The sequence below is a fragment of the Lepisosteus oculatus genome, unplaced genomic scaffold (assembly GCF_040954835.1).
Source record: "Lepisosteus oculatus isolate fLepOcu1 unplaced genomic scaffold, fLepOcu1.hap2 HAP2_SCAFFOLD_70, whole genome shotgun sequence".
Taxonomy (NCBI): Eukaryota; Metazoa; Chordata; class Actinopteri; order Semionotiformes; family Lepisosteidae; genus Lepisosteus; species Lepisosteus oculatus.
The window spans coordinates 310,431-333,807 of NW_027168257.1; the positions used below are offsets into that span (position 1 = coordinate 310,431).

Here is a 23,377-nt window from a genome sequence, read left to right on the forward strand (position 1 = left end):
CGCAAGCTCGCGACGTGCGCCTGCCACACACCGAACAAACCTTTTCAGCAATTTCCAAAAAACGGGCCTGCTCGCCTGCCCACAAGGCTCCGTCTCTTACCTGTTCTCCAGAGCCTGCTGCCTTCTGTGCTTTTCTCTCGGCACCGCTGCAGTGCACACAACTCCTGCAGCGGGAGGGGGGGAGAAAGTTCCCGCGCTCCGCCGCAGGGAAGGCTCGCTCCGTGCGCACACGTCCTTTCGATGCCAGTCCAACAAGTGCTCCGCATTAGCTGCGTCGGGGCTCCGGCGTGTCGCACCTCACCTCACCTCGCACTGCCCCCTCCTTGAATGTCTGCCGCTGGGCATGCCCCGCTCTCCTCCGCCTTATCTTATCGCGTGTGAGCACCGACAATGGCCACAATGCCGGGGAATGGCACCTGTAAAGTGTTAATTGGGGCACAGGAACAGCCCGTCTCGTCTCGGGGGGGCCGGCTTCAGAGACAATACAGCAAACACAGCGGGGCGGGGGAAGAAGACGACACCACACATGCGGGTACATTCAGCTCCGGCGGGAACGAGACATTTGTCGGTCTTTTCAAGTGCCGAGAGCCGAGCAATCCTTCACTTGTATCGTTTCTCCCCGGTGACTAGATCTGGCCCTGCGACTCTCGACTGGGCTCACCCCCGGGGCACCCCAGCAGGTGTGAGCCTGGCCGGCACCCGGATGGGAGATTCCACCCCGGAAAAGCTCCGGTTGCTTCTGCTCCTGCAAGAGGTGTGACTGGGACCAGTAGGGAGCGCTCACCCTGCGGGCTGTGTGGCTCTCTTACGCCCCAGCCTCCTGATGGCGACACTCTGCTGCAAAAACAGGCGCCGTCCTTCGGGGGAGGCGTCAAACCGAGGTCCCGACCCTCCTTGGCCATTAGGAAACCCCAGGGCGTCTCTCAAAAAGAGACGCCGGGGGTGTCCCTCTGGTGTTAGTGCTCCCCTTTACCCATCAGTCGGGGTCTCCTCCTAATCCCCGTCTCACCTGTAACAATCAATGACGAGGCCCCCCTGTCCGTGAGATTTAGTACTCGCGCAAGAGACCGGGGGCAGAGCGCGAACGCGGTCCCCCGCCCCCCACAAAGTGCGCGCTCCGGGTTCCCTCTAGGGGCCCTGCAACACAGCGGAAGGGCAGCGAGAAGGAGCCTCTTGCTCTGATGCCGCAAGGCCACAAGAGGGCGGAGGCGCCGCACGCCCGGCCGACGTGTTGGACCGGTGCGCTTTACGTGCTGAAATAAACACGCGAAAGCCCCGAAATGTTTCCAGAGTGCTGTGCACTGGAGGTTTTTGTCTGGTGAAGACTTGCCTGGTGCTCCTCCGTGCAGATTGTTTGTCCTCCTCCAGTGCGGGACGAGTCAACACAAGGGAGCGCATTCGCCAACATCCAGGCACGCAATGCGATTTGGAAAGCAGCTCCTTTCCAAAGAGTTGCACACGAACGATCCTTCAGTCCCGCTCGGGGGGCACGGAACCCCCGCCACACACAGCTTCAAGTAGCGAGTCAGGCGCCAGGGCTTTCGCTTACGGCCACACCACCCTGAACATGCCCGATCTCGTCTGATCTCGGAAGCTAAGCAGCGTCAGGCCTGGTTAGTACTTGGATGGGAGACTGCCTGGGAATACCAGGTGCTGTAAGCTTTTGCTCTCCCGGCCAGCAGGGGTCGCCGTTGGTGCCGTAGGCTTTGGGAGGAAAACCTGCAGGATGGAAAGGTGATCTATAGCCTCATCTCTAGAGATGTTTTGTTGCTGTGGCATGTGTGTGACCCATATTCAAAAAAAAAAACCCGTCTGTAAAACGAATATCGAAGCTGCCTCTAAATCTGCAAATGAAGATGAGTCGATAAACCACTCGTTTTTCGTATAACTAGACATATATTCATTTGTTACCGATTTCATTCATTGAGCACGGATACAGTAGAGGTACAGCCATTCACTGTTTGACATGTCTGCACTGGTACAGAACCGAGCAATCAGAAAACGGGTGAAACTGTCTTTAGACTCAGCATACAGTACCGAGGCCCCCCATGACCAAATAAAGGCTAACCTCGAAAATCAGCCTAAAGAACGCAGACTACAGCAAAACGACTGACTTTGAAAAGGGAATGAACGTCCGGAAGGAGTAGTGGAACTAGCTTGAGATGCTTCTCCGGACCCCTAACTAAAAGCCAGCGAGAACCAGCAGCGGCGTCCACTCCTGTCGAACCGGGATCCTTCCGCAGCCACGCAGCTCGTGGTGTCCTAACCCTCCCGTATCTGATTTTGGACCAAGCACATCAGGGGAGAGCGCGAACGCAGTCCCCCACTACCAGAAATTATGCAGTCGAGATTCCCACATTTGGGGAATTCGCAGGGGTCAGCACAGCCGGAGTGCAATGGCCGAGCCTCGCCCTGGGTGAACCGATTTCGATTTTTAAGAACTTTATTTTCTTTTCACAAAAAAATACAGGACATCACAAATCAGAAAGCTTTACATTCATATACATACTTAAAACAGTATATATGATCACATCTCATTACATTTTGACACGGTAACAGTTACATAGCAACAATTTTCTTTTTTTCTGGTGCAAATCACATTCTTTACTTAAACTTGATAATGTTTTTCACAGTTTCTTGAGATATTGACCTATGTTCTCTATTTCCCACAGATTTTCTGCTTCCTCCCTCCCTTCTCTCCACAGATCTCTGAGGTAATAGTTCTCTCGGGTGATGAACAGGGCCAGGCTACCTGCTGCCTTGACTGGGATCTCGATGCCTTTGAACAGCCCCATGTTCCTCACTCTCCACAGGGCAACTTTCCCACTGTTCACCACGGCCCAGATCCTGTCAAACACGTCAGGAGGAAGTTTGACAGGAGAGATGCCGTATATGACGAAAGCAGCGGTCAGGGTAAATTGGGGCGAGAGAGCCAGCAACCAATCTTCAAACTGTGCCCAGAAGGCCTTAGCAAAAAAGCAGGACCACAGGAGATGGGATACAGTCTCCTCCTCGCCGCAGCCCACCCTAACGCAGCGAGGGCTGGGGGTGAGGCCCCTACGGTACAAGAAAGTTCGTACCGGTAAGCACTGGTGGATGACACTCCAGGCTAAATCTCTGTGAATGTTGCACAGAAACTTAGAGGATGTGTGTTTCCACACCTTCCTTGTTTGGGCTGATGTTAAAATGCCCACATGGGTCTGCCTATTGTTCTGGGGTGCAACGAAATCTTCCAGTTTTTGGACGCTGACATCTCGGAGGGGAATATGGCCAATTGGGTGAGATCTTAGAAAACTTTTAACTGTCCCATAAATTGCAGGGCATGTGTCAGAGAGTGGGACGTCCAGCTTGGGTCTGACACCCCACACTCTGAACACCTCCCTACCTACCCAGAGCCTGGAAAAATAAGTCCAGGTACGCGCTGCAGGTGCTGTTGCAAAGCCTCTCAGCACAGAGGCCAGGAAAATGCACAGCAGCTTCGTAGCAATATCTGGGACAGACTTCCCCCCTGAGGGTAGCGGCCTGTACATTATTTCCCTTCTGAGTCTTTCCTGCTTCCCACCCCATAGAAATTGAAACATCAATCTCCTCATCACCGCCGCAACACGGTGTGGGATTGGGAAAGTAAGCCAGAAAATTCAAGACAGGCAAGAGCTCGGCTTTGATGACCAGCACCTTCCCTGTCATGGTGAGGTCTCGGTCCTTCCATTGCATCAGTTTTTTGTTTAAGATTGGCAATTTGTTCTGCCAATTTACTGTTCCCATCTCTTCTCCAAAATACACCCCCAGGACCTTAATTCTCTTCTCTTGCAGCCTGAGATCATGTCCTTCTTTTGGCTCCCTCCAGTTCTGATAAAAAATCTCACTCTTAGATTTGTTAATTTTTGCGGAGGAAGCCAAAGAGAAACGATCACACCACTGCAGAGCTCTGCTAATTGAGGCATTGTCAGAGAGGAGCAGGGTGACGTCATCCATGTATAGAGATGTCTTTACCTCTCCTCCCCCACTTCCAGGCACTGGTATCCCATTAATGGCCTGATCCTGGCGCAAGGCACAGGCTAAGGGCTCCATAGCCAAAACGCATAACAAGGGGGATAATGGGCAGCCCTGCCTCACCCCTGAACAGACTTCAAAGGGGCGTGATCTATTGCCATTAACCATGACTCTGCTGTTGCTACCTGTGTACAGCAGGTTAATCCACTTTCTCATGATGGGGCCAAACTTCATGTGCTCAAGTCCCGATGTTAAGTACTGCCGGTTTAGGCGGTCAAAGGCCTTTTCTAGGTCTACACCTAAAATGCAAAGAGGGAGGGAGCGATCCTCAGAGTACAGACAGACATCCCTCAACAAGGCCAGGTTGTCGCTCATCAGGCGTCCTGCTATCCCACAAGTCTGTTCTTTCCCTACCAGTGAGGCCACTACATTTTGTAGGTGCAGGAAAAGGGCTTTGGACAGGATCTTAGTGTCCACGCCTAACAGGCTGAGGGGTCTCCAGTTCTTTATGTCATTTTTTGCTCCTTTCTTAAACAAGAGAGAGATAGTGCCTTCTCTTAAGGAGTCAGGCAGCAATTCTGTCTTATATCTTTCCTCGAATAGGACCAGTAGCGGATCCTGAAGCAGATCCCAAAAGGTGCAATAAAATTCTTTAGGGAGCCCGTCAGCACCTGGAGTTTTCCCCTTCTGTAAGCTCTCCATAGCCTGTCTCAGCTCTTCTACTGTCAAATCCCTCTCAAGTACTTCCCTATCTTCTTCACTCAAAACGTTTTCTAGCTTTGAGGTAAAAAAATGAATTTCTTCATCCTTTACCTCTGTAGAGCTGTACAGTCTTGAGTAGAAGGCCTTGGTGCAGGAGAGGATAGCACTCGGCTCTGTTCTCTCTCGTCCCTCCTCATCAACTACACTTTCCATGACAGACTTGGAGCCTACCACTTTCCTGAAAAAGAAGCGAGTACACTTCTCATTTTCTTCCAAGAACTGCACTCTGCCTCTTAACAGCACTCCTCGACTACTTTCTTCGGCTATGCTCCGGATGTCCTTTTTTAAAAGGGTGATATCCTCGAGCACATCGAAGCCACTGTGCAGCATCGTGTAGAGACGCTGCAGCTGCCTCTGTTTCCTGGCTAGCACTCCTCTCCGTCTGGCAGCAGCCTTCCTTCCCTCAGCCATGAAAAAGGCCTTTGTCCTCATCTTCACCTCCTCCCACCACTCTCCTACTGACCCGTACAGACACTGCAAGGACAGCCACTGTGATAGTTTCTCCTTGTAGCGGGATACTACCCCCTCGTTCTCTAGCAGCTTTGTGTTGAGTTTCCAGAGGCCTGGGCCAAAGACAGTCCCGCCCTGGAGTTCCACTCTACACCCTAAAGCCTGAAGATCTGAGAAGAAGACAGGCTGAAGAGTGACCCCAACAACTTTCACTCTCTCTGAGACAAAGCAATAGTCAATTCTGGAGCTGCTATTCCTCCCTGACCATGCATATCCTGCTGTTGTGGGATATATACATCTATATGTGTCTGAGAGTTTAAAGTCTTGAACTAAGTTTTGCAGGGCCAGTGAGCTGGAATCCAATTTTATCGGAGAGCTAGACTGCCTGTCTGTGTGCTCTAAGATACAATTAAAATCCCCTCCCACTATCACGTCTGTGCTACTTAACAATAGGGGAGAGAGTGCCTTGAGTAGCTCCACCCTTCCTCCCACGTCAGTAGGACAATACACATTGATTAGCCGCAGGTTAACGGTCCCCCATTCCACATCCACACACAGCAACCTGCCATCTATGACCCTCTGAATACTTTTCAATTTGAAAGCCCATCCTTTGAAAAGAATGGCCACGCCAGAGGCTCTGTTGTTATTGTCCCCTGACCAAACAGAAGGCCCTTTATCCCACCTATCTTCAAAGCTTTTATACCTCTCTTGATAGGCTAAAGCACACTCCTGCAACATCAACACATCTCCCTCTCTCTGCTGGAGGTAATCAAAGACACACTGACATTTAACTCCGTCATTGATACCTCTGGTGTTAAGAGAAATTATGTTTAGAGCCATATTACATAAGAAAGTGGAACCAGTCTTTACAAAACACATTTCTCTTCAGTCTCACCTGTTACCTTCTTCTTTTTCTTTTTCTTCTTACCAATTTCCTGCCAGCCATCCTCTGAATGAGCCTTCATCAGGGTGGCAGCAGTAAAAGCATTCACAGAGTCCATTTCAAGGAAGGGGGTAGAGGGAGGGGTGGAGGGGTTCCAGCTGTCCCCATCGCCATTCTCTCCTTCCTCCTCGCTCGGGGAGAAAACAGAGTCATTTTTCCTTTTCCTCAAGTCCAGCTCCTGGGAGCACTGAGGGGAAAGGGGTGCAGCCGATGCACCAGTCTCCTCTTCCCCCTCACCCACCAGCTGTTGCAGATCCTCCGTGATGGACTGGATGGAGGAGAGGAGGGCATCTGTAGCACTTGCAGAGTCTGAGAAAAGCAGCTCCGCTGAATCCTGGGTATCGTCGCTGGACCCGCTCCACCGGGGGGCCCCACACTGGCCCTCGTTCTGAGGAGCAGGAGTGGGGGAGGGGTCCTCGCTGTTCTCAGGGGTTTTCAAACCCTCGTGCTTGTCTGGTGCAGTCTGCGGTTGTGGGAGCGTAGTGGATTTCTCTTCCACCGGCCCCGGAGCCACAGCAGGACTGATCCTGGCTGGAGGCTGAGACTCTTTGTCCAACAAGGGTTCTTTGTTTGACTTGTTGTTTGCTTTGGCTTTTCGGGCCGGTTTGGCTGAAACAAGCACTGCCTCATCCTTTCTCATTTTGAGTTTATTGGCGTAGGCGTGAGGGCAGTTCTTAAAAACGTGTCCTTCCGAGCCACATAAATTGCACTTTGGCAGCATTGAACAGTCAGAGGCTAAATGTCCCTGTTTGCCACAGGTCTTGCAGCATTTCACAGTGCAGGAAGATGCCAGGTGTCCCACAGCACCACAGCGCCGACACACCTTTGGTTGTCCCACATAAAAAACATAGCCATTGCAGGCGCCCAGCCGGATTGTAGAGGGCAGGTGCCTTAAGCCTCCATTTACATTGTCCGGTAGTAAGCGAACCTCGAATTTCCTTGCTCCTGTTTTTATACCGTCAACATCTCTAACCTCAGTTCCATGGTGGACGGTGCAGTACTGGTTAAGCCAGGTGTGAATGTCCTCCGTCTTTGCCAGTTCCGAGAACATAACAACATGCACCGTTTTCCTCTCTCTCTGTGTCAGAGGCTGCAAGTTGATCTTCTCAAGTGCAGGAACTTTCCCTCTTTTTGCCTCAAACACATCCACGCATTGTTCAAACAGAGGATAGGTACCAAATACAACCTCAAATGCTTTCTGACCTGGGAGAGCAAAGATGAAATCCAAGTGCCGAGGTTCAAAGCCAAGTTCCTTCTGTAACACTTTTCTGCTGAACTGCATACGATCCATGAAGAGGTCATCCAAAAGCTCAAAACGTACAGCATTCTTGTGGGATCCAAAGGTTGCCATCTCAAACTGCAAAACAAACACTGCTTCCACAAAACAAGAAAACAATCCAACTACTCCAACTACAGGCTGATCAAGGTATCTCCCCTGCCAGGTAAGCCGAGAGCCGCAGGCGATGAGCCCGGAGCTGAACGGGCCCCACTGGCTCGTTTGTAAGGCCAGGTGGATTGCCAACCACGACCGGCAGGGCAGAGGCCTTGAAGGCAGCCTGGGCTCCTGCAGCTGTCCAGCCACGCACTCTGGTTTCTCTTCATCTCGTACAAATCTTTTGCCTTTTACTAAAGATTTCCATGAAGAGGAGCATGAATGAGTTCCATACAATTTTTGTGCTTTCCTGCCTTCGGGTGGGGCGCAGCTGGGCTGGTCAAAGAGAGAAAACAAAACCGCTCACAATCACTCTTATTACTGCGACTGTGGCCGTCTGCTCTGCGAGTCCTCGGTCTCCGCCTGTCTGATTGGTGCTCTTTTCTTTGGGGGGCGGGAAGTGTCCGGCCGCAAATATGAAGCGTTACAGCAACGACATGCCATGAGACGATTGATAACGATTTCCATAGGATCCACGCGGTTGCCTGGCAACCGTCAGCTTTGCGCAGTGGCAGTATCGTAGCCTGTGAGGTTTAGCCGATGCGCGATTATTGCTAGTTGAAAACTTTTCCCAATACCCCGCTTCCGCCGGTTTGCAATACAATCGGCGAAAGCAATTCTTGACAGTCTCGTCAGAGACTGAGCAAGGTGTTTAAAGACAGATTTTGTCATGGTAACATCATGGTAGAAAGAAACAAGCTTGTTACGTCTCAACAGAAACACTCTTTAGCTCTTTCAGCGTTATGCAGAGAACAGCGTCTGTCGAGATCACTTTTGAGTCAGCGCGAAACGCCGTGTGCTGTCAGTTTGATTTCATATTGCTCGTAGCGGCGCCCGGCTTTTGTCTGTCAAACGTTAGGTTGCCCTTCTTCATGCTGCATCGTCGGCATCAGTGGAGCTTTTTAAACGTCTGTACTTACTGCGCCTCATAAGAAATCGTTTGTCCCCGTTCAAAACAGATTGTGCGATGTCCTGCAGCGTTCGCAAAGCAAACCTTTGACAGTTTGAAAGAGGAATTTATTCTGCTTCCTGTGCGTGCAGTAGTTACAAAGTTGAACGTCTTTACACGATCTGCCGCAGATCTTACAAACGAGCCAGTGGGGCCCGTTCAGCTCGGGGCTCATCGCCTGCGGCTCTCAGCTTGCGAGCGTGCCCAATCCGTGCGATAAGTCGGAAAACACCCGGCCACACTGTGCCGGAAACGACGCACTCTGGGAAGCCGCTATGAAAAGCGAGGTCCCAAGATCCCCTGCGGCCGGACACTTCCCGCCCCCCAAAGAAAAGAGCGCCAATCAGACGGCCGGAGACCGAGGACTCGCGGAGCAGACGGCCACAATCACCATTACAAGAGCGATTGCGAACGTGCTTGTTTTCTCTCTTTGACCAGCCCAGCTGCCCGCCACCCGAAAGCAGAGAAGCACAAAAACTGCAGGGAACTCATTCGTGCTCCTCTCCATGGAAATTTTTAGTAAAAGGCGAAAGATTTGTACGAGATGAAGAAAAACCAGAGTGCATGGCTGCACAGCTGCAGGAGCCCAGGCCGCCTTCAAGGCCTCTGCCCTGCCGGTCGTGGTTGGCAATACACCTGGCCTTACAAACGAGCCAGTGGGGCCCGTTCAGCTCCGGGCTCATCGCCTGCGGCTCACGGCTTGCGAGCGTGCCCAATCCGTGCGATAACTCGGAAAACACCCGGCCACACTGTGCCGGAAACGACGCACTCTGGGAAGCCGCTATGCAAAGCGAGGTCCCAAGATCCCCTGCGGCCGGACACTTCCCACCCCCCAAAGAAAAGAGCGCCAATCAGATGGCCGGAGACCGAGGACTCGCGGAGCAGACGGCCACAATCGCCATAACAAGACCGATTGCGAGCGTTTTTGTTTTCTCTCTTTGACCAGCCCAGCTGCGCCCCACCCGAAAGCAGAGAAGCACAAATATTGCATGGAACTCATTCATGCTTCTCTCCGCGGGAATCTTTAGTAAAAGGCGAAAGATTTGTACGAAATGAAGAGAAACCAGAGTGCGTGGCTGTACAGCTGCAGGAGCCCAGACTGCCTTCAAAGCCTCTGCGCTGCCGGTCGTGGTTGGCAATGCACCTGGCCTTACAAACTAGCCAGTGGGGCCCGTTCAGCCCCGGGCTCATCGCCTGCGGCTCTCGGCTTGTGGGCGTGCCCAATCCGTGCGATAACTCGGAAAACACCCGGCCACACTGTGTCGGAAACAACGCACTGTAAGGCACCTTGAAGCGTGCACCCCCAACATTCTTCTTTGCACATCTGTGAAAGGTAAACTCTTGAGCAAACTCTGAACCAGCTCTAAGGAAACTAATCCGATTAGACGTTACTTTGACTCATCCTTTAAGGGACCCTTGATAATTGGAGAAATCAATGATTTCGAATGAATTCTGTATGCGTCAAAAGACAGCTATACACAGAAAACATGCAGGACACTGCTCATGTTTCCCGAGCCGAAACACAGTGCGTTTTTCCAAGCCATCTGACAAAGCCCGCCCACTGAAAACTGCAGCAGATCGTGTAAAGACGTTCAACTTTGTAACTACTGCACGCACAGGAAGCAGAATAAATTCCTCTTTTCAAACTGTCAAAGGTTTGCTTTGCGAACGCTGCAGGACATCGCAAAATCTCTTTTGAACGGGGACAAACGATTTCTTATGGGGCGCAGTAAGTACAGACGTTTAAAAAGCTCCACTCATGTCGACGATGCAGCATGAAGAAGCGCAACCTAACGTTTGACAGACAAAAGCCGGGCGCCGCTACGAGCAATATGAAATCAAACTGACAGCACACGGCGTTTCGCGCTGACTCAAAAGTGATCTCGACAGACGCTGTTCTCTGCATAACACTGAAAGAGCTAAAGAGCGTTTCTGTTGAGACGTAACCCAGTGGGCAAAAGACGTATAATATACGTCTATTAAACGCATACCTTAGACGTCTAAATGTGGTCTGCAATTCGTCTAGAATGAAATTCTAATATACGTCTATTGTTATACGTCAATTATACGTCTATGATTAGATGTTCATTATACGTAAATGGTTGGAGTTCTATTATACGGATAAATTTAGAGGACTATTATACATATATGGTAGGAGTTCCGGATAACTTTAGAGGACTATTCTATGTATATGGTTGGAGGTCTATTATACGGATAACTTTAGAGGTCTATTATACGTATATGGGTAGAGGTCTATTATACGGATAACTTTAGAGGTCTATTATACGTATATGGGTAGAGGTCTATTATACATCAAAGTTAGGTTTTACAGGTGTAGAAACTAGTAAATCAACCCAATGATTTGGTTTAGAAATTTATTCTGAAAATACACATTCACACCTGAAAAATATGTATTTCAAATTATACATTGTATACAATCAATCAACAATCAACATATGGGCAATAATCATAAAAAACACAACTAGTCTTAAACTTCAGCTACAAATTCTGGTAATATGGCAATATACAGTATAGTAACGGCAAACACAAACTAATTACATTAACACACTAACTCAAAACCACATTTTGATTCAAATATACATTTTAAAATGTACAACTTCTATATTTCCAAGAAAAAAAATATTACAATGGAAGTTAAGACGATTTTTGTCCACTATTTGCAAACCCTGTGTAATTGTCCTAACAGTTAGAACCAAAAACCTAGTATTTTCAGTGTCCAGATCTCCTGGCCCCCTGCCTTGCATATGCATTCTTCAAGTAACACATTGCGTGCTCCTTTATTTCTTTTTCTGCTGATTTAGGGCGGGACTTCAGCACCGCAGCTAGGAGAAAATTATATAATATTACTTCCCAAATTAATGATGATTAATATCTTCTTTAGTATAATCTAAAAAATGAACGGTTTACTAAGCTCAAAGCTGAAATAAATGTATAAAATTTGGCTTGCATCATAGAAGTTGAGCAATAAAGTCTGTCCTAATTAAAGAGTACCCAAAGTTTGAAAGTACAACATAGAATAAGAATAGAGAAACGGCAAAACGATTTAGTGTCATCTTCCCCATTCACACCATTCCCCATTTCGAATGAATTCTGTATGCGCTAAAAGACAGCTATACACAGAAAACATGCAGGACACTGCTCACGATGTTTGCCGAGCCGAAACACAGTGCGTTTTTCCAAGCCATTTGACAACGCCCGCCCACTGAAAACTGCAGCAGATCGTGTAAAGACGTTCAACTTTGTAACTACTGCACGCACAGGAAGCAGAATAAATTCCTCTTTTCAAACTGTCAAAGGTTTGCTTTGCGAACGCTGCAGGACATCGCACAATCTCTTTTGAATGGGGACAAACGATTTCTTATGGGGCGCAGTAAGTACAGACGTTTAAAAAGCTCCACTATTTTTATGTGCCATTTTTTGCTTATTCACTTACTATTTTAATCAAAATAATATTAAGAAAGATCTGTATGTATTCAGATAGTATTATTATTGTTCATACTTACTCGTCAAAAGAGGATTGCTGAGATATTTGCGGATATACTTCTACGTTTGAAAAACGTGTCCAAAATGGTGACCAACGAATACTAGCAATGCATTTTGGTATATAACCGGAAAATATGCTGGGTTCGATATTTTCTCAACGTATGCGTTTATTAATGTTGTCGATATTATGGTTGAAATTTAACATTGATAATACATCGCGGCTATGTGCCCCCTGCTATGAGCTGATGTGCAATTTTAACGCATGCAGTTAGTAAGGATCGGTCACTGTTGTATGGTATTATATACAGTATAATGACATTATGGAATAGGATGGGGACAGGCCTGGCATCACGGGGGGAGGGAGGAATGTCGCCCCTTCAGTTTTGGGCAAAAAGATGTACCTAACTTACCTAGGAGTATACGGCACTCTGCACAGTGTACGAAGTAATTTTCGCAGTAATTAATTTATTATATTTACTATATTTATTATACACGTGTAAATTAATTACTGCGAAAATAATTTACTTCGTACACTGTGCAGAGTGCCGTATACTCCTAGTTGCGGCACACACGATACATACAGTAAAAAGCCTCAGGCACTGTGTTAGATGTGTTTTCGACGTTATATATGCGTTTATTAATGTCGTCGATTTTACGGTTGCAATTCGACTTTGATTATACGTCGAGGCGACGTATATATACGTATAGCCGTATTTTCGCCGTGAATATACGTATATTCGACGAATCAGTGCCCACTGGGTAAACTCTTCAGCAAACTCTGAACCAGCTCTAAGGAAACTAATCCGATTAGACGTTACTTTGACTCATCTTTTTACGCTAGGGTTAGGGTTAGCATTCCCACGCTACTTAGACACTTTGTTTACGCTCAGTGCTTGATTTTGGGAACTTCAGGACGAGTGGGAATTTTCTCCTATCTGTCAATTCTGTTTTGTTTTGGAGACTCTTGGCTGCCTATGTTGTACAGTGCAGCGTGAAGGAAACATTTTCCAAAACTGTGTCAGCTCAAAAGTTGTAAGAAAACCTCTCCAGCTGCTTTAACTCTCTTCATTTTTGTCATTTAATGTGACACTCGATGTATAACTGGAGCCTCACATATGCAAATGGTGAGGCTCCAGTTCGACACCCAGTTCAATACCACTTTACAGTAAATGACAAAAGCATGGCAGACTGTGCCGGACCGGCAGATTACTTCCGCTTATTTTTACCATATTAAACAATGGAAATCCAACCACTTGCATTTGTGACACTTGATTTTGGCTGCACCTAAGACACTCTTAAATCTTCAAACACATTTCTCTTCTCCCGCAACACTCTTGTCTGTCGGCGCTATGTGGCAGCGTTGCATGACAACCCATCTCACCACGGAAAGGAACCTAACAGCTTTGGTAAGAGAGGAGAAAAGGACCTGGCCCGTACGCGGCTCAAACCCGCAACCTTGGCGTTACTAGCACCACCATCTAACCAACTGAGCTAACCGACCTCACAACAGTGGTCCTCTCTGTGCTGCAAAAAATCAAGCTCAGGGAATTTCTTTTGTCCTTTGAATAGAAAGCCGTGTAATTCAGTGTACGGGCTTTCTCGTGCAGTTTCATAGTTCTTGTAACCCAAATCCTACACTGGCCTGAAGTGCCCCCCCATTTCACAGCATTTTTCAGCTGATTTAAAATGTACCTAAAGGAGAAGCATTATTGAAGACCATCAATTACCAAGAGCTTTTGTCAAAGGTTTTGGTGGTCATTTTTAATGACCACAGAGCACTATGACCTCGGTTTTACATCTCATCCAAAAGACAGCGCCCTTTTTCCAACACAGCTTCTCCGTCACTATATTGGGACATTGGGACCCGTACAGACCTCAGAGTGAGCGCCCATTAACACCACTTCCAGCTGGAAGCTTTGTTTTTCCCTGTAGCTCACCCTCATCCTGGTACTGACCTGGCTCACACCTGCTTAGCTTCAGTGGGTTTTCAGTTGCGAGTTGCAAAAGTTGGGATACAAGTGTAGCGGCAATGCTTGTTAATAAGACAGAATTAAGCGTTGGTATGCTGTCCTAAATGAAGCCCCATCTCACCCCCCATCTCTGTGGTGCAGCCACAGAGAAAGTATTCATGCAGACTGATTTAAGTTGTTTTCTTTTGATAGGGAACAGCTCCCAGACAGGGATGCACTTAGCTAAGCCTGGCTATCATGATCAATGGTCATCCATTGGCGCCTATCTGTCTAGGGAGTGCTGAATGGACATCTGGACTGCATTCTTAAGTGTCAAGAGTAAGTGACTTATATCTCACCTTGACCAACCAATCAGGGACTGGCAGGGCGTGGTAATACCACGTGGGTCTCCAATGCCCGCCAAACTCTCAACCAATCAGCACACATCTGTGTCTTGGTCAAAAAGGGAGCGCAAGCTCAGATCGGGGCTCTCCTTGGCCATTTTCGCGCATCCTCAGAGACAATCACGTGACAACTGCTGTTGTCTGCATAGGGACTTGGACTTTGTTCTAAGCGCGAGGCCAAGCATCCCGTACGTACTCAGAATTCTACTAACGTGAATGCTCCGTTTGATCAACGGCAGCCTACAGTTGGACCCTCGTCGACAACCTGAATAGCTTATTCAGAAGCAGCGCTGGACCGGGAACGAACCAGTTTCTTCCCAGGCAAAAGAGTGACTTGTGAGGACTCGCGGTCACACTCTGTGCATAGAGACTTTCTACTAGCCAGCCGGACTGCTGGTAGATCCCCTCGGAGCAACGACTGCCCTGCGCGCCGCAGTCAGATTCCTCCGCCCGTCCTACTCCGAGCTGCACCTTGACTGGTTGGCTGGTAGCCAGAGGACGCCGACACAACGCCCATTGGACAACCGCTGGAACAGAGGCTGCAACAGAGCTTGTCAGCTGGTTTGGTGTTCGTGCCGGGAAATTCCAAATCCATACACAGTGGATAAGTTAACCCCATGTTCTACATTGCGTCTCGAGAATTCAATTGTACCTCAACACAAGTTGTTATCAATTTAATTCATGAGTAATGTATTTACTTCCGAGTTTAGAGTAACAATGGGTAATAACACTGATTAGCGATTTGGTAACCGAACGATATATATTGACATATATTCTCTGTTGTGTATCTCTTTGTGTTTGCATCTCTTCGAGATTATATATCTTGTATATTGATAACCCTCACAGTAAGGTCTGCCGCTCGTATCCAGGCAGACTAGTATATGTTTGGTGCACAATTTATATTAATAAATGTATCTCGTGTATTGAACCCGTGTGTGTGCGTTGTTAGTTGTTCTGGCGATTGATTTTCTAAAAGCCCCAACGAACAACCTCGTGATTACTGCTACAATTAATAAGTGTCTCAGTAAACCCATCAAACCACTACATTTAATGGCGTCCCTGGGTGGGTGAGTTTAGAATGAAATGAGACTCAATCGCACAGAATAACTGATGTTGCTGTGAGTTCAAGTTCAGCACAGCACCGTGGCTTTTATACGCGAATACCGGGTGTGCTGATAACTGCGTAAAGAAATCCCCCTGTTTTCTAGCGTTTAGTGTAACGTGTGCTGATTGGAAATCCATCTGCTCGGGTGTTTAGATTCCATACTGTATTTTGGTAAAAGGAAAAAAAGTAATACTCTTAAAGTTTCTCTGACGTAATGACAATGGCTGCTAAAATGTCTGAAGTGGAGTCGCTTATAAGTACTATTTCTAGCGACGACAATCCTGGTTACTGGAGCGGTATCGAAAAGTTGAACTTTGATGATATTGAGAAGCTGCAAGTAGATTTAGTAGCTAAGGTAGCGAACCAGCTTAACACAGGAGGGTCTGTGAACGCAGTTCAGGTCCTATCTAGTTTCGCCTTAAATCTAGCTAAACAGCTGGAACTGTCTTTGTCCGAGCTGACAAAGTTTCAAACGCTTCAGGGAAAGCTAGAAAGATATAAGGCGGAGCGAGTTGAGTTGTTGGATATAATCAGAGAAAAGAGAGTGAAAAGTGAGGAAAGTGAAGACAGACTCAGGGAAGTTTTAGGTAAATTAGATGACCTGTCTGCTAGAGAAACTGCGGCTGAGGTAGCTAGGAGAGACCTAGAAGCGAGCTTGAAAGAAAAAGAAAAAGAAATTGAGAGTTTAAATGAGCTCAGCCAGGAAAGGCAAAAGGAGTTAGATGCTGCCGTACTGGAAGCAAAACAGGCTAGATCCCACTTACATGCCAGCCCACCTAGCAACCCGGAGCGCTCACCCAGGAGGTTTCTCCCGGCCAGGGTCTGTGGTCGGATCGGCATGGGGGAGATCGCCGAGTCCTGCGCGAGACGCAAGGGCGATTCAATTCAGGCATAGACCCCCTGCTCCTGATCACGGCCGTCTCCCTGCCCACGGAGAAACTGTAAAAATTAACCTCCACTCCCTGAGGCAGTTAGCCAAAGATGTAGAAAGGTTTGACCCGACAGTGTCAGGGAATAATGTGGAGACCTACATTGATGAGCTGAGATATACTTTGCAGTTTATGCCCGAAGCGTCCGAACAGGAAAAGGCTATGTTAGTAAGGAAAACTACCAGCCGAGCGGTCCACGAGTGGATGTCTAGACAAGGACCTGAGGTCTGTAATAGCTTTGAGGAGCTGTGTCAGGCAATGATCGGAGAATTTTCGGCTTTTATAGATCCCATATCTGCCGTGGCCACAGCGCACCATATTAAGCACGAAAAAGCTGAAGCCCCTCGCGACTATTACCCCTATTATATAATATTTTACTATTATATAACTTGTAAAATATTACCCCCGGTCCATTCTCTTCCAAAAGTGAGAAACACCTGTTTTCTACATTTTGTCTGTTTTAAAACCATATCTCTTTAAACCAAACCAAGAGTTTGTCTTTTGCACTGATATTCTGATTCATTTCAATTTCAAAGAAAAAAAAAACATTATCTTCCAAAGCATCATAAAATTGTCCATTCTTCCAGACTCTACTTCTCTCTTGTAGTAGTACAGCAGACCTTTCCAGGTGAGCAGATCACAGAGTCCGAAATATGCTTCCTCCATCAAGCAAAGTACCTGAACATGACTCGGTCTTCATAAAAGCGCCCCTGTAATAAAGAAATTAAATCCAAAATCAAGAGGGCAGTTGCCTACTGAAGTTCAAGAAGTCATCAATTTTAACCTAGCAACACATTAAAGGCTGCATCTATACAAGTACGATTCTAGAAATGCTCACCAGATTACGTTTTAAGAAAGAACTGCGCCTCAGGTTCCGCCGAGATCTTAACTCGGATGGCAGGATTCAGAGTCCGGAGTGCGGACTGATGGCGCACGGAGGGTCCACATACTGTGGATCCCTCAGTTTTCTTCCGCGTGTTTAAACCGCCAGCGTGTGGCTCTCCTGTCCCCGTGACCTCATTGCTCTGCTCTCGCCTCTGTGCAGCCGAGCCCGACTCATGGTAAAGTGGAAAAAAATATGCCCTCAACGTGGGATTTACTCTGGATCGAGGATAGATGTCACCTTTTTATCGTTGAACAGGATGTATGTGATGTGGCGACTAGGTTCAATTTTGTATCCTTTTAAAAGATTAAGGACTGGGGTGAGCGGGATTTATCACCCTTTCAGCTAAGAACCCGACGTGAGCACCGTTTAAGCTGCATAGACTCGGTCGTTTAACTCTTCTCCATTAGCAGGGTTAAGGTTAAAGAAAAAAAACATTGCTGACTTCTTTTTTTTTTGCCAGCCGCGAGCGCTGATTAGCGAGGTTTGTATTTCATGTTTTGCAAGTTGCATCCATTTTAAGAAAAACAAGTCGTTCAAGACAGGAAATGAATACTTGCATTTAATTAAGTCTAGGCGTATGCGGTTGTCCATAATGACCAGTTCTGTTCGAGAACACAGCACAAAAAAAGGCACCGCTGGGATTCGGACCCAGGATTTCTTGTTTACTAGACAGGCGCTTTAACCAACTAAGCCACGGCGCCCCAGGAGTACTGTTTTTTTGCAGCCACTTGGACACACCACTCAGACACATCTGCATTCGGTGTGTGCTCCGCCTGCTCGCTGAGCAAGTTGCCACCTTTACATACAATAGCAACATCGACACCAAGAGAAAGGATGACAAATGGCTTTTATCTGGAACTTTTCATGTCCAAGGAGCTCAATGTGCTTTCTGTGTACAACAGGGCCACTGAACTCCACACTGGCCACTGAACCACAGCAGTGGCTTGCTGGCTTGACATCTCCCAAGGAAAATGTTGAAATCGCATGTGGAACAGGAAAAGGACCCTCGAGTACGAGGGAAAAAAAAGAAAAAGATCATCTGGAGCGTGCCAACCCGTGTCTGGACAGCCCAGTTTCATTGACGAGGTGGCCGAGTGGTTAAGGCGATGGACTGCTAATCCATTGTGCTCTGCACGCATGGGTTCGAATCCCATCCTCGGCGCTCTCTATGTCTGACACGTGTGCCTGTTAGATGTTGGCCCTCCTTCTGTTTGCTCCAGTACTAGAGCTGTACATTTTCTAGCGGTGGCTGAACATGGTATAGTAGGCTAACGTCGGTATCGAGCAGTGGCAGTAACAGTATTTACGTGCCGCTGCTGCCAAGTGGCTCTGGGTTGAGACCGCATTTTCACTTACTTGCAGCACAAACGGAGAAAGCGATTTTTGACAGTCTCTCGAGAGACTGCGCTAGGTGTTTAGGGATAGACTTTGTCAGTTCCCCCTGGGATGATGGCCTCTCAAATAGTTTGTGATTCCTCTAGACGTTTATACAGTAGAAGCCTGCTTCGTGGCTTAAATCCAAGCTAAGGAAACGAGTTAGAGGTCTGATGCAGAACTGCACTGTATGTGTGAGGAAAGCTGCCCCCTTCTGTTCCATGTCGACCGAACAGAGGACTGTAAAGGATACGACCAAGAAACTTTAGGATGCTGGTTGGAATCCAGCTCCAAAGAAGCCCCTTTGGGTGTTATGTCATGAAAAAGTAAGAACAGAGAATCTCCCTTTGATCAAAAGCGCAACAGAACTGTTTTCCGTGGAGCAGGTTTCAGACCTGTAGACCTGTTTTATTTGTATGGCGTTCGTAAGCGCGCAAAACAAGGACAATTCCTGCGTCTAACACGAATGTAAATGCTTTTGAAAGTGCAGTGTGGTGCAGCTTGTAAAATCCTTGTCCACATTTGTGGTTTGTTGATGTTTTTTTTCTGTCTGACCTTCAATTCATGGTGTACGTACTGCATACATGTGTCTTGAGAATGAGGAATGGGCCCCTGAGACAGTCAGATTATCACATGCATATCGGTATTATCTTTCTTATGAAAATGCATTCCTTTCATTACCTTTTACTTTTTAAAATGAACTCAAATTGAGTATAATGTAATAATTTAAGTAGAATAGATTCTAATAATATAATGATCCAGTGTTTTGCACTACTTCACTGCTTCACTGCTCTATGCCATCTGGAAATAAACAAGGACGGTGAGACTTTATCATTTGAACGTGAAGCCAGCCTTAAACCCTCTGAGGCGTGTCTATCTGCCGGCATGTATCTTGTGAAAGGAATTTTTTTTTTACAGAGAGCGACTTTAAAAAGGTTTCCGCAGACACCTCGCACTCCGGAGGAGGAATGCGGCAGCGGCGAGCTCACTGTAGTTGTGGCCGAGTAGTTAAGGCGATGGACTTGAAATCCATTGAGGACTCCCCGCTCAGGTTCGAATCCTGCTGACTACGGCGTCTGCTGCACGTCGCCTTGTGCCTGTGTGGCAAAGGCGAAGTGCCGCTTCTCCTTTCCTGGTACTATAAAAATGCTACATCGCTTGGTCCTGCTTCCATGGAAAGCAGTTCTTCAGGTAATTCTACTCTCTTACCAAAGCTGTTAGGTTCCTTTCCGTGGTGAGATGGGTTGTCATGCAACGCTTCCACATAGTGCCGACAGACAAGTGTGTTGCGGGAGAAGAGAAAAGTGTTAGAAGATTTAAGAGTTTCTTAGGTGGAGCCAAAATCAAGTGTCACAAATGCAAGTGGGAAGATTTCCAATGTTTAATATGGTCAAAATAAGCGGAAGTTATCTGCTGGTCCGGCACAGTTTGCCATGCTTTTGTCATATACTGTAAAGTGGTGTCGAACTGGGTGTCGAACTGGAGCCGCACCATTTGCATATGTGAGGCTCCAGTTATACATCGAGTGTCACATTAAATGACAAAAATGAAGAGAGTTTTAGCAGCTGGAGAGGTTTTCTTACAACTCTTGAGCTGACACAGTTTTGGAAAATGTTTCCTTCACGCTGCACTGTACAACATAGGCAGCCAAGAGTCTCCAAAACAAAACAGAATGGACAGATAGGAGAAAATTCCCACTCGTCCTGAAGTTCCCAAAATCCAGCACTGAGCGTAAACAAAGTGTCTAAGTAGCGTGGTAATGCTAACCCTAACCCTAGCTGGAGTTTGAGCAATCCAGCACTGAGCGTAAAAAGATGAGTCAAAGTTACGTCTAATCGGATTAGTTTCCTTAGAGCTGGTTCAGAGTTTGCTCAAGAGTTTACCTTTCACAGATGCGCAAAGAAGAATGTTGGGGGTGCACGCTTCAAGGCGCCTTACAGCTGTAGGGAGTGATTCGAGACGATTCGTGGCGTGTGCTCGTTCCCATGTACCGTACGCCCCGGGGTGCAGTGCTAGGATGACGTACAATACCACTTGGGCACGTAACGGCGTTATGTGCAGGGTTTTCGTTTGTTCGTTTTGTTTTGCTCTGCTTTGCTTTGTTTTGCTTTCCATCGCGTTGGTAAGAGCGTAAATAAAAATGCGATTCCTGCGTCTACCACTAATGTAAGAGCTATTTCAAGTGCGACGTGGTGCGGCTTTTCAAATGCTTGTGGGCATTTCTCTGTTGTTGATTCTTTTTTTGTGTGTAACAAAGTGGCATTTTCATGTCCGGACGGGGAGACTTTATCATTCCGACATGAAGCCAGCCTTAAACCCTCTGAGGCGTGTCTGTCTGCCGGCACGTATTTTGTCAAAGGTATTATTTTTTTTTAACGGAGAGCGACTTTGAAAAGGTTTCCGCAGCCACGTCGCACTCCGTGTTAGATTAAAGGAGGAATGCGGCGATGGTGAACTCGCTGTAGTCGTGGCCGAGTGGTTAAGGCGATGGACTCGAAATCCGTTGGGGACTCCCCATGCAGGTTCAAATCTTGCCGACTATGGCGTCTGCCGCACGTCTCCTTGTGCCTGCGCGGCAAAGGTGAAGTGCCGCTTCTCCTTCCCTGGTACTATAAAAACACTAAATAGCTTGGCCCCGCTGCCATGGAAATGAGTTCTTCAGATAACCACACATCTTGCGTTCGCACCTCTGGTGTTCTACTTATGCCTTTGAAAACCTAATGAATAAAACTGAAAGAACCGACACAATATGTAGGTGCTCGTAAAGCATGCATTAAAGAACTGTTAACAGCAAGGGTTTCAGTGGGTTAACTGAGGAGAAGGCGTGATCGCTAATTGTTGACTTTTTATTTGGTGTTAGAAACACTCTTACTGTGCATGACGTGCAACAAATTTAGCCACAGAAATTGCATCACGCTTTCATGTATGCTATTGCAGACACCAACGTTGCCTAGATAGAAAACCGAAATAGCCGTGGGTTTGCTTGCTGGTCTGAAGGATCTCTCTTCGAATCTCTATCATTTGTCAATGGAAGTAAAAGGTGCTGCAATCTGATACGTTCAGAATCAAACCCGCAGCTGTTGTTCGACTTTATTTCTTGACTAATTACAACTGAGTGTCGCATGAGCAGTTACGTAAACTTGTCTGATATATTTGAACACAAATGCCGTTCTTCAATTAAAACTAACAGTACATTGTCAGGGACATTCAGTTCTATACAAACAAGAGACAGACGAGAACATTTAGTATATAATAGACAGAAAGAGGTTCGAATCCTGCCGACTACGTTGTCCACCTCCTGTCGTTGTGTTTCGGCGCAAGCAAAGAAGCGCGCCTGTTCGGTGTTCCTGGTGGTTTTAAAATGCCAAATTGCTTGTACCCGCTCCCTTGCAAATAAGTTCTTCAGCGTCCGCGAATGGCATTTTACAGCTGGAAGCAGATGTCGACGCTTTTTGCACAGAGCACCAAAAAAGCGTCTTTTTTGAAGGCCCGGGTTCTGAGCATTGGTGGTTCAGTGGTAGAATTCTCGCCTGCCACGCGGGAGGCTCGGCTTTGATTCCCCGCCAATGCAGTGGCTTTTGCAGCTAGCTGCTCCATCACTTGCATCCCCTTGCAACTCGCAACTGAAAACCCACTGAAGCTAAGCAGGTGTGAGCCAGGTCAGTACCCGGATGAGGGTGAGCTACAGGGAAAAACAAAGCTTCCAGCTGGAAGCGGTGTTAATGGTGCCGGCGGTGGGGCGCTCACCCTGAGGTCTGTGCGGGTCCCAATGCCCCAGCATAGTGACGGAGACACTGTGTTGTAAAAGGGCGCTGTCTTTTGGATGAGATGTAAAACCGAGGTCACAGCGCTCTGTGGTCATTAAAAATGACCACCAAAACCTTTGACAAAAGCTCTTGGTAATTGATCGTCTTCAATAATGCTTCTCCTTTAGGTACATTTTAAATCAGCTGAAAAATTCTGTGAAATGGGGGGCACTTCAGGCCAGTGTAGGATTTGGGTTACAAGAACCATGAAACTGCATGAGAAAGCCCGTACACTGAATTACACGGCTTTCTATTCAAAGGAGGGCAAAAGAAATTCCCTGAGTTCGATTTTTTGCAGCACAGAGAGAACCACTGTCGTGAGGCCGGTTAGCTCAGTTGGTTAGAGCATGGTGCTAATAACGCCAAAGTCACGGGTTCGTGCCCCTTACTGGCCAGGTCCTTTTCTCCTCTCTTACCAAAGCTGTTAGGTTCCTTTCCGTGGTGAGAGGGGTTGTCATGCAACGCTGCCACATAGTGCCGACAGACAATTAAATGACAAAAATGAAGAGAGTTAAAGCAGCTGGAGAGGTTCTCTTACAACTTTTGAGCTGACACAGTTTTGGAAAATAATTCCTTCACGCTGCAGTGTACCATATAGGCAGCCAAGAGTCTCCAAAACAAAACAGAATTGACAGTCATATAATGTCCATTAACCCCGGTTTTAAACGCAGCATCATGTCTGCCATCATAAGAATATGAGTCCAATATTTTAGAATATAGTCAGAATGACTTCTCACCTTAGCTGTGGTGTCTTTAATCCCTATTGCTCAATGCATGGTGTACGTACTGCATACATGTGTCTTGAGAATGAGGAATGGGCCCCTGAGACAGTCATTTGCCTGTTTCACAAATGATCGTATTTTACTAGAGATTCTGTTTGGGATTCAGATG

At 47.3% G+C, this 23,377-nt stretch overlaps 8 non-coding genes across 8 annotated transcripts; 5 read left to right on the plus strand and 3 right to left on the minus strand.

Moving 5' to 3' along the window:
• The first annotated feature begins 1,543 nt into the window (after positions 1–1,543).
• Positions 1,544–1,662, plus strand: LOC138233745 (5S ribosomal RNA). Its single transcript, XR_011187674.1, has one exon. It is a non-coding gene; the product is annotated as a 5S ribosomal RNA (ribosomal RNA).
• Positions 1,663–2,298: 636 nt separating this feature from the next.
• On the minus strand, positions 2,299–2,468 carry LOC138233767 (U1 spliceosomal RNA). Its single transcript, XR_011187691.1, has one exon. It is a non-coding gene; the product is annotated as a U1 spliceosomal RNA (small nuclear RNA).
• A 5,262-nt stretch (positions 2,469–7,730) lies between these two features.
• LOC138233733 (U5 spliceosomal RNA) lies at positions 7,731–7,847 on the plus strand. The gene has a single exon (XR_011187662.1). It is a non-coding gene; the product is annotated as a U5 spliceosomal RNA (small nuclear RNA).
• A 230-nt stretch (positions 7,848–8,077) lies between these two features.
• Positions 8,078–8,219, plus strand: LOC138233683 (U4 spliceosomal RNA). The gene has a single exon (XR_011187612.1). It is a non-coding gene; the product is annotated as a U4 spliceosomal RNA (small nuclear RNA).
• Positions 8,220–8,978: 759 nt separating this feature from the next.
• On the minus strand, positions 8,979–9,093 carry LOC138233740 (U5 spliceosomal RNA). The gene has a single exon (XR_011187669.1). It is a non-coding gene; the product is annotated as a U5 spliceosomal RNA (small nuclear RNA).
• Positions 9,094–9,484: 391 nt separating this feature from the next.
• On the minus strand, positions 9,485–9,601 carry LOC138233739 (U5 spliceosomal RNA). Its single transcript, XR_011187668.1, has one exon. It is a non-coding gene; the product is annotated as a U5 spliceosomal RNA (small nuclear RNA).
• An 8,785-nt stretch (positions 9,602–18,386) lies between these two features.
• Positions 18,387–18,468, plus strand: trnas-gcu (transfer RNA serine (anticodon GCU)). Its single transcript has one exon. It is a non-coding gene; the product is annotated as a tRNA-Ser (tRNA).
• Positions 18,469–21,141: 2,673 nt separating this feature from the next.
• trnas-cga (transfer RNA serine (anticodon CGA)) lies at positions 21,142–21,223 on the plus strand. Its single transcript has one exon. It is a non-coding gene; the product is annotated as a tRNA-Ser (tRNA).
• Positions 21,224–23,377: the final 2,154 nt, after the last annotated feature.